Consider the following 9,506-nt stretch of genomic DNA (forward strand, 5'->3'; position numbering starts at 1 on the left):
AGCCAGCTTTTCTCCAGGCTGAGCCCCCTCATCTGCTCCTCATTGGAGTTGTGCTTCAGACCCTTCCCAAGCTTCATTGCCTTTCTCTGGACACACTCCAGCACCTCAATGTCCTTCCTGAGCCGAGGGATCCACAACTGGAAGCAGCACTTGGGGTGTGCCAAGTACAGGACAGTCATTTCCCCGGTCCTGCTGGACACACTATTCCTGGAGCAGGTATTTTTTGAAAAGTTCTTTGGGATCGCTCCCCAGGCCCAGGCAAATCGGCCCATCCCTCAGAGCGGTGCCTCAGCCGTGGTGGTCCCGCAGTGGCGGGAGGGCCGGACCGAGCCGTGCCCGGGGCTTTGGCCCGGGGCAGCCAGAGGCTGAGGCGGGTGAGTGGGTGGGTCCCTCCTCGGGCTGCTGCAATCACATGGATTTTAAATTCGATGCCAATGGACTGGGTATGACTTCAAATGTTGGCTGTGCAAATATTCAGAAACAAGACTGGACTCATACCTCGTGTATTTCACCTTCAGGCTTAGCTGTCAGCGTCTGAGGTTATTGAACTTGATTCAACATCAAACCAATCACAAAGGAAAAAATTTTCTTCAAAGAAGTTTGGAAACCTGATGATTTACACTTGAGAATGTGCAATAGAGAACTCAGGCATTTATTCTGTGATCAAAGTATGATCATGCATGCACACAGTAATTTATTGCACATATTGTGCAACTCTGCTCACAGCGAATATCTAACAAATTGACTTTTACTAATATCGAGCCAGTCCTGTTCTGTAAGTGCATACTGCATCAGGCCCAGTATTATGCAACTCTGCTTTTGAATTGTATTTTTATTTTTTTAGCTCACAGTTTAAGGACTAAGCTGCCATTTGGTGCAATGGTCTAATACAGATTTTTTATTATTTGCAATTTGCTGATGTCCAGGAGCTTGCTAAGAGACTGCACTGAGCTTACACTATGTGCCGACCAAGCAAAACATGGTTCCCTGCTCCAAAAGAGTTTTCCAGTGCACTTGTTCAGCAGTGATACCACAGGCACAAAAAAAGAGGCAGTTTTTAATTTCTTTTGCTTTTAAGACAGCATTCCAGTACACTTCACTACAAATGAATGCTTTGACATTTAAAGAATGACTTGTTCAAATTGCTTTAGATGGATTGGAAGGTTATTTTTTTTTTGTTAAGCTTTGAAAAACAGGGTAAATTTCTCTTATATTCACTAGATTACAGTTAGCTAATCAGATTTTATCCAACTCCAGAAGCAAACTAAAAACAATATACAAGAGTATTGTGCAAGAGGTGTAAATCTTGTTAATGTTACAATGCAGCCTAGATTATTATAGTTGTTCCAATGGCCGCATTAATAGGCATTGCCTGTTCGTTGATTAGAAGGGTATAGACATGGTTCCTATTGCAGAAGACATGGAGTATTCCTTGCTAAAGGAAACTATAGAACTTGAAAAGCTGGAAAAAAATGGCTGAGACAGAGATGTGTTAAAGGGTGTGACATGGAACACAGATGGCGCTCATTTCTTGAGGGCATTTGTGCTTTATGAAACCATGTGGTGATAGGAGTCAATGAAAAAGACACATTTAAAGCAGCAAATAACTACTTAAAAAGTTTCTTCCATAAAATCACTCTATGGAAGTTGTCCAGCTCCACACAATTGTTCTTGAATTTTGAGCACCACCTTTCCTGTCTTGGGCATGGACATGTACAGTACTTCCTTCTTACAGAATAGTTCAATAAGAGCCCTTGGCATATGCCTCCAAGAATAACAGTAGATTCTATATTCCCTTTTTTATAACAGGATGATAAGAAGTAGTGGTACAGTGGTTGAAGCTGCCAGAGCAATGCAAAGCTCTGCAGAGAAAGGATGAACCCAACTCTCCCTCTCTCACTTTCAAACCAGTGTTCTGCTGTTAAAACTGCTGAATATGAAAAGCAGATAAATGACACAATATGAGCATTTTAATATTCCAATTAATGCACAAATAAAAATATTTGTTGTGATTGATAGTGAATATGTATTTAATCATGCAATTGTAAGCTGTATATTTTAGGGAAGGATTGTTTGTTTAATGAAACAATGCAAACATCTTTTAAGAATTATTCAGAAATTACCTATGCTTTACTAATTACTTATGCTGTACAAGAACTCTAGTACAGGCTTTATACAAAGAATTTTATTATTCTAGAGATGTAAACATTGTTTAGATTTGTTAATAACGACAAGTCATTATTTCAAACATACAATATTATATTCTGTATAGTGGCAACTACATATTCAATGGAGGCATTGAATTTCTAGATAAAATTGAGTAAAAACCACAATTTTGCCACCTAACTTGCAGGATTACAGAATAGTAGTGCAGTTGGCTTACAGTTGAGCAAGCTACTTTGAAACTAGGGCAAGAACTACTACAGTCATATAATTTGTAATTATTGTGTTCCAATAAATTCCTTAAAGGCCTGAGATCAAAAGATTGACAAAACATGTTACGCAAGGAAGAAATAACTACTTTCTCCACAGAGCTTTCTCCAAAGAGTTGTAAGTGAGGAGGAAGTGGACGAGTTGTTGATACAGTGTTATTTGCATTTGTATAAGCTTTTAACACTAGTTACAAAATGGTAGCGCAGTTAACAGGGGACGGTTTTCCAAAAAACATCTCATTGGAAGGCATCTTCTGCTTCCGGCCACATATTCCACAGGATCACCTGTTATTCAGCTTTATGATTTGTTCATTTCATGAATATTGAAAATGGAGCTGATGGTCATTTTGCAATTTAAAATGATTGCTCATTTTGTTTAACTGAGCTACCAGTGTACAGTGGTTAAACTGCAGACATGTGGGATCTAAGTGTGAGGAATTAATTCCCCGCAGTTGCTGAAAGATCCTGAACTCTTTGTCACTTGCTTCTCTTGGTCTCCAGGAACGAGGATTTCTGAAGTTTCTGGTGTGAATCAAAGCATTTGTGGAGAGGGTGTTTGCAGTGGGCATGTTCGGTATTACTTTCGGAATACTGGCAGCCAGCCCTTTACTTCTAATTAAATGAGAGAGAGAATTTCTAACAGAGAGACCTCCTTGATTTAATTTTAATTTTTGTCAGAATGCCCAGAGCATTGAATGGGTGTCATTGGAATAACATCCTTAGCCCAGATCGAATGACTTAATACAATTAATTTACTACCACCACAGGAAAAATTCTAAGATTTTGTTTATACAGATTGAGATTGATAATGAATATACAACCCCAAATGTATGATACTCTTGTCTTTTCCATGATGCAAATTCAATTTCTCATGTAAATCTCAGGGCTGAAAGGCAGAAAGCAATTCCTTTGGTACATGCGAGACGGAGGCTTTTCTAATTCCTTTTTGGGGACTGGCAAGTCCATGGGCTATTTGTCCCAGGTAGTAACTGAAACCTTTTCCCAAAGATTGCAGCTTAGTGCTCATCTTTGTTTTAAAGCATTTTGAAATACAGTTATAGTGCAAGCTTGGCAAAAGAACATTGTAAAATGGAAAAATAGCAAAATGTGAGGAGACTGCTGTTCATTTGGTAAGGCAAAGCTTGTGACTTAAGAACGCTGCTTAGCAACAGATGGGGAAAATCTGAAGGTGATCGCATCATCTTCCAGTCCCTGAAAATTAATTATGCATGTTCGTTCTGCCTTTTAACTCCCATCCTTTGGATACTCCTGTCCTGCTTGTTCCATGGGATGAGGTCTGTGAGATGGCTCAGCCATGTAACCCAGTTTTGTCGTCCCCCATTCTCATGCTGATGCAGCGCTGATTCAGCTGCAGAGCTCTGGCCCAGGCTTCTCCACTTCTCTGTCCCACTGTGCTGTACACAATGCTTACTGATCCCTGGGGAACAGGAGCCAGGGTGTCTGTCTGGAAGGGAGGGAAGGGAGGGAAGGGAGGGAAGGGAGGGAAGGGAGGGAAGGGAGGGAAGAGAGGGAAGAGAGGGAAGGAGGGAAGGAGGGAAGGAGGGAAGGAGGGAAGGGAGGAAGGGAGGAAGGGAGGAAGGGAGGAAGGGAGGAAGGGAGGAAGGGAGGAAGGGAGGAAGGGAGGAAGGGAGGAAGGAAGGAAGGAAGGAAGGAAGGAAGGAAGGAAGGAAGGAAGGAAGGAAGGAAGGAAGGAAGGAAGGAAGGAAGGAAGGAAGGAAGGAAGGAAGGAAGGAAGGAAGGAAGGAAGGAAGGAAGGAAGGAAGGAAGGAAGGAAGGAAGGAAGGAAGGAAGGAAGGAAGGAAGGAAGGAAGGAAGGAAGGAAGGAAGGAAGGGCACCACAGACTCAGGAGTTTCTGTGGATGGCTGTGTCACTAAACACACATTTCTGTCTCTATCAGCACCATTCACTGCCAACCCTCAGTGGCTCAACTCCTCCTCTGCAACTTCTCACACCTTGCTCTCCAACAGTTTGACTTCATATATCTTTTCCATACTTTCAAAGAACGCAGGGTGGTTTTTCTAAGTTTAATTTCCTTAGGAAATTACCCAGATTGAAAAATTTATTTTATGGTATTGCTAATGAAATTGGCAGATTGTGGCATTTGAGAAGCTGTAAAGTCTCCTTTTGATTCATGTGCCACTGCCATCATTCAGCATGCACAGGGTAGAAGTATAAATACAATATTACAAATTGGCAAGTAGTGTTTGATTTATTTATCTACAGATGCCTTCCCTGTGAACCAAGGCTTATGTTGACCAAACTATTAATCAGCTTGGTAGGCTTAAAGTATAAACATCTCATACCCAGCTGAAAGATTAATTTTCATAAATAGTTAAGGAAGCAGTGATTTGCACTCATATTTAACTGGTATATGCTACCAGGGATGTTTTTACTTTTCCCTGGGGGAACTTCAACTTTTCAAATACAATTTTGACACAACATAGTATGGGAATTACCTAGAACAGTTACATTTTATTTTATTTTATTTTAATTTTTTAATTTTTTTTTTATTAGCCAAAAAGCCAGGCACTTTCAAGGAAGGGTACCTGTTTTCTCTACATAGAGTGCTGAGAAAACTCCAGGGTGAATTATTCAAGATACTGATTAAGGATAAGACAGCAGACTATAAGAAGTTTTGTTTTGTAAAAATTGTCACCATATATTGATTGTGCATTTTACTTAATAAAACCACATTTAAAGACTTGATCATATGTCTAGATCCTCTAGTTGGCATCTACACACAATTGGGGAAGAAACTACCATCATATAGCTGCTAATTTGAGCTTCCAAATTAGAGGTTTCAATGTTCAGCTAAGATGCAATGAGATGAAAATGAGGCATGATCTACCAAAATTCCTGTGTCAGCTTTGAAACTTAAGCTTATGATGAAGTAAGACATTCTAAAATTGAAGCTATGGCTGCATTCTCTCTTCCTCTCTATGCCAAACATGTGTTCGTAATCCTTTCTACTTACTCATTATTTCTTAACACAAAATAGCAAATTAGGTCCATATGAGACTTTTAGATAAATAAATCCAGATCATAACTGATTTGGCCCTCAGCCTATTTTGATATCGACCAGTTTAAGCAGTGTGACCCTAAAAATAAGGGTCAAGCTAATTACAGTTGCTCAGAAATCCAGATTTTCCAGGTCTGAACTGGGTCCTGCCTGCCAGCTTGAATTTCTCGGTATTCTTGAGTATTTAAAACCCATTCTTGGAAAAAGGATTTGAACTGAGGAAGTCTAGCAGCAAACAGTAACTTCTTGGTTTTTGACTCCATGCTACCACTTAATCCACAGCTTTCCTGTCTTACAGGGTAGTTAGACACAAGCCAGAAAGTAAAATTCAACTGGCTTCTAGACAGATTTTTTGGTAGCCTCATGCCATGGGATAGGTGTCATATTTGATCCCAAAGCTATATCAGAGGTGGCAGAATGTTTTTGCTTGGGACAGGATGAATTGGTGCATCAGTGCTGGGAATCAAGAGAAACTTCAGTGTAAGCTGCTCAGAGTATCACTACACTGCTACTGAAACAAAGATTTCATCTGAAACTGGTAATAAGCAACAGCATAAAAGAGCTGAAAAAGCATATGGAAATATATGAAAGATAAGATTTTAAGGTTTAAACTGTCCTATGAGTCAGTGGTGAGTTTCAGTTTCACACTTCATCACAGACTTTCTTTATCAGCTTGGGCATAACCTCTGCCTTTAGTTTTTCTGGCTCCCTATGTGTGAGATGAAATGAGTACAACACCGAGTGCATGACAGAATTAAGTTCTTTATTTTATAACCTAGCAAAGAGACACAGTATTCTTCTCCCAGGGTCTGGCTGGTATTTGACTAAAGATTGTATTCTTTCAACCACAGCAGGTCAAGTTAAATCAGATCCACTTATGTCCATAGTCATTAAAAAGGACAATTGCTGTATTAATATTATTAATCATCAAGTCCACGAGCAAGCCTATTCTATTACTGGGCAGTCATTTCACTGCACTCTGAACTTTGTGTGTTACTTTGTACCTTATCTCTCTGCCTGTGCACTCACCAAGATACAGAGATCCATGCCCAAATCAAGCAGGAGATCGCATTAGAACAAAGAAATTAGAACTATTAGAACAAAGCAAAATACAAATTTTTTTTTAAAAAAACAGATATTATCAAACCTTTATAGCCTATTACAGCTAAAATGTTAATGAAAATTTTGAAAAAGGTATTACTGTATCTGTTTAAGTCTTTTTTAATGCTTATTTTTGGAGATAAAATTTGTAGTTAAGTTCCTTTTTTTTAACTTTATCAAGGAATGTAAAGAAGGTCTGTACAGTACATTGGAAAAACTCTGGTGGTAATATTCCTTAAATGACTTTTGGTTTGGTTTGTTGTTTCTTTGGGTTTTATTGTTTGTTTTTGTTTTTGTTTTTTGTTTGTTTGTGGGGTTTTGATGGGGATTTTTTTTTGCATGGGAGAAATTTCATCTCCGATCTGGTTAGAATTGTTGATCCAGTTTTAGAATTTGAACTTTTAACTATTTTTATATTCAGTAAACAAACACTGCAAAACCTCACTTACGTGCAGAATTTTTCATGCTTGAAATATTGTACTGTTCCTACAATTGCATTTAGATAAAACTGTTCACCTTCAGATAAAGAAACCTTTAAAAACACCAAAATCCAGAAAACCCAAACAAAGGAGAGGAGAGAGTTCTGACTTGCAGAAAAATATCCGAGCTGGCTGTTCTAGGAATGATCTTCAGAATTAGCTCATTATTTATTCTTGGTGCACTCCACCAATTAAACAAACAGTTTTAAATATAGAACCAGGGATGGGCTTAGCTGGTTTTTTCAGGGTCATTGTGGAGACATGGCCAGTGCAGATGTGCAGGTTCTGTGTGTGTGTGCATGGCCTGCTGTGGGACAGCACCGGCTGAAGCTGCTCATGGCCCAAGGAAAGTCAGACATTCCTGGTGGACACCAGTTGAAATTCCTCTGTTTGGGTAATAACACAAGAGCTTTTTAAGCCACTAGAAATATGTCAGAGATCCCTAAGGAGCTTGTGGGGCTAACTGAAAAACCCCAAATCTCTACATTTTAATACCAATTGCACTTTGTGGAAAAGAACTCCGGTAACTTAGTATGTGATTCAGACCTTCTGTCAAGTAAATATTAAAGTGAAAAAGGAAAACTTGATTATGACTTCTGTCAGCTAGTGATGTGCAGTATAATGCAAATATTTAAGAAAACAGCAACTTACCCTAATAGTTGTATTAACTGTAGTACAGCAGGTTTATTGCTGCAGTTCAAGGCTTTGCTGAGACATCTTAATTATCTGAAAGACTGTCTGTATAGACAGTACCTCACGCACCAAGATTTGCACAGGACATGTCTTGAAGATTTTAGGTATTTTCTCATATTTGGTATGGGCAGGATTTTCTTGAGGGATCTCTAGATTTTGCTGTTGTGCTGTAGCTGCAGGTGATCTGAACATTTACATTGTGGTCAAGCTTTGGTCAGGAGTGTCTGCTCACCTAGCTGTCACATTGGAAGTGTTGGAAAGACATTGTGGAGGCTGTAGAGAAAGTGGATTGATAGATTTCCAAATGCATCTGTAACAAATGAAACCAGAGCATTAGAGAGACTGCAGAAGTTAAAATCATGTGATAGTTTAACACAAATATATGTTGATTTTAAAGACCATAGTTCTTTCCAACACTTAACATTCAGAGATTTAAGATGATGCAGAAACAAAGTGTATTTTGACAATGGGAAGAACTAGAGAGGGGGATTTCAATAAAGAAAAATTAGACAAAAGTAGAAGACATGTAGTTAATATTTTTGCTCTTGCAGATCTCCCACATCCTAATGTAAATGCTTAAGCATGAAATGAGTTTTTGCAGGATCTGAGAACTTGCCAGTGGTAGTACTGCAATATGTAAAAATGGTCATGGGATATAAATGCCACAAGAAAATTTGCAACTTCTGCTATCTATGCCTAAGGTTCTAAGAATTTTGTGACACATAAAAAATACCTTGAAATTTTGCCAGGGTGGGAAAAATTTGTAAAATCAACTGATTATGATTTTATTGTGTCTGTTATTTGGACTGCTTTTAATCTGTTTAAAAAGAAATCTAAGTCAAAACCGAGAATTAAATATTACAAGAGCTGCCAACCTGCTGGTCTCTTTTCTTTGAGTGTCAGCTTTCCAAGTGTGACAATGCCTCAAGTCTGGGACCAAAAGGAAAACAAGGTACAATACTTTTTTTATGTAAGCCCCTGGATAATAAATACTGGACAAGGCTTCAGTGCAGCCAGTCTTGCAAACAATTCAGTGTTATTTGTGCTCAACAGACATGACAAATTGCCACAATATTTAAGCTGCATTCTTGAAGAGAAACAAAAGGACAAGAATACAGACAGTCATGGTTAGGATAAAGGATGTGAAAAAGAAATAAATCAGAAAATTCCAGAATAAAAATAGAAGAAAGATAAAAGTTGAATAGAGAATCTTCGAATAATGTAAATTCACAAGAATTTACATTTTTCACAAGAAAAAGGTGATGAAGAAACTGTCAAATGTTACTTAATTCAGTGTTAAATAATGCTGTGAGTACAGGACACACAGATCTCCACTGCAGTTGCACAGCTGGGCCATTGCTGGGACATTCCATTCACCCTAGAAGATGCTCAGAGGAGGGATAATGCACGTGTCCCACTGTGTATCCTCATGGAACTGCAGGGCTCTACGCAGAGAGCTCAAATTAGAACTATGCTGCCTATTTTTAGAGGGGCTGAAATGCAGCCTTGTCAAGTTTAGGCTTCATGTGCCAGTTTCACTGGGAAAACTCCCGGGCTTTGAATCCCTTGGGAGATGGTTTTGTATGCACTTGAAATTTGAAGATTAGCATGTTTCTGTGGACAACAGGTAATAGCCATTAAGGAGACAGAAACCAGAGATATTGCATTGAATTTACAGGCAAGAATTTGTTTCTCTTCTTGCTAATTCAACAATGTAAAATTCCAAGTTCTCTGAGTTTGGGTGGATGAAATTTGAATTC

This window comes from Poecile atricapillus, chromosome 14 (assembly GCF_030490865.1).
Source record: "Poecile atricapillus isolate bPoeAtr1 chromosome 14, bPoeAtr1.hap1, whole genome shotgun sequence".
In the NCBI taxonomy this organism is placed as follows: domain Eukaryota; kingdom Metazoa; phylum Chordata; class Aves; order Passeriformes; family Paridae; genus Poecile; species Poecile atricapillus.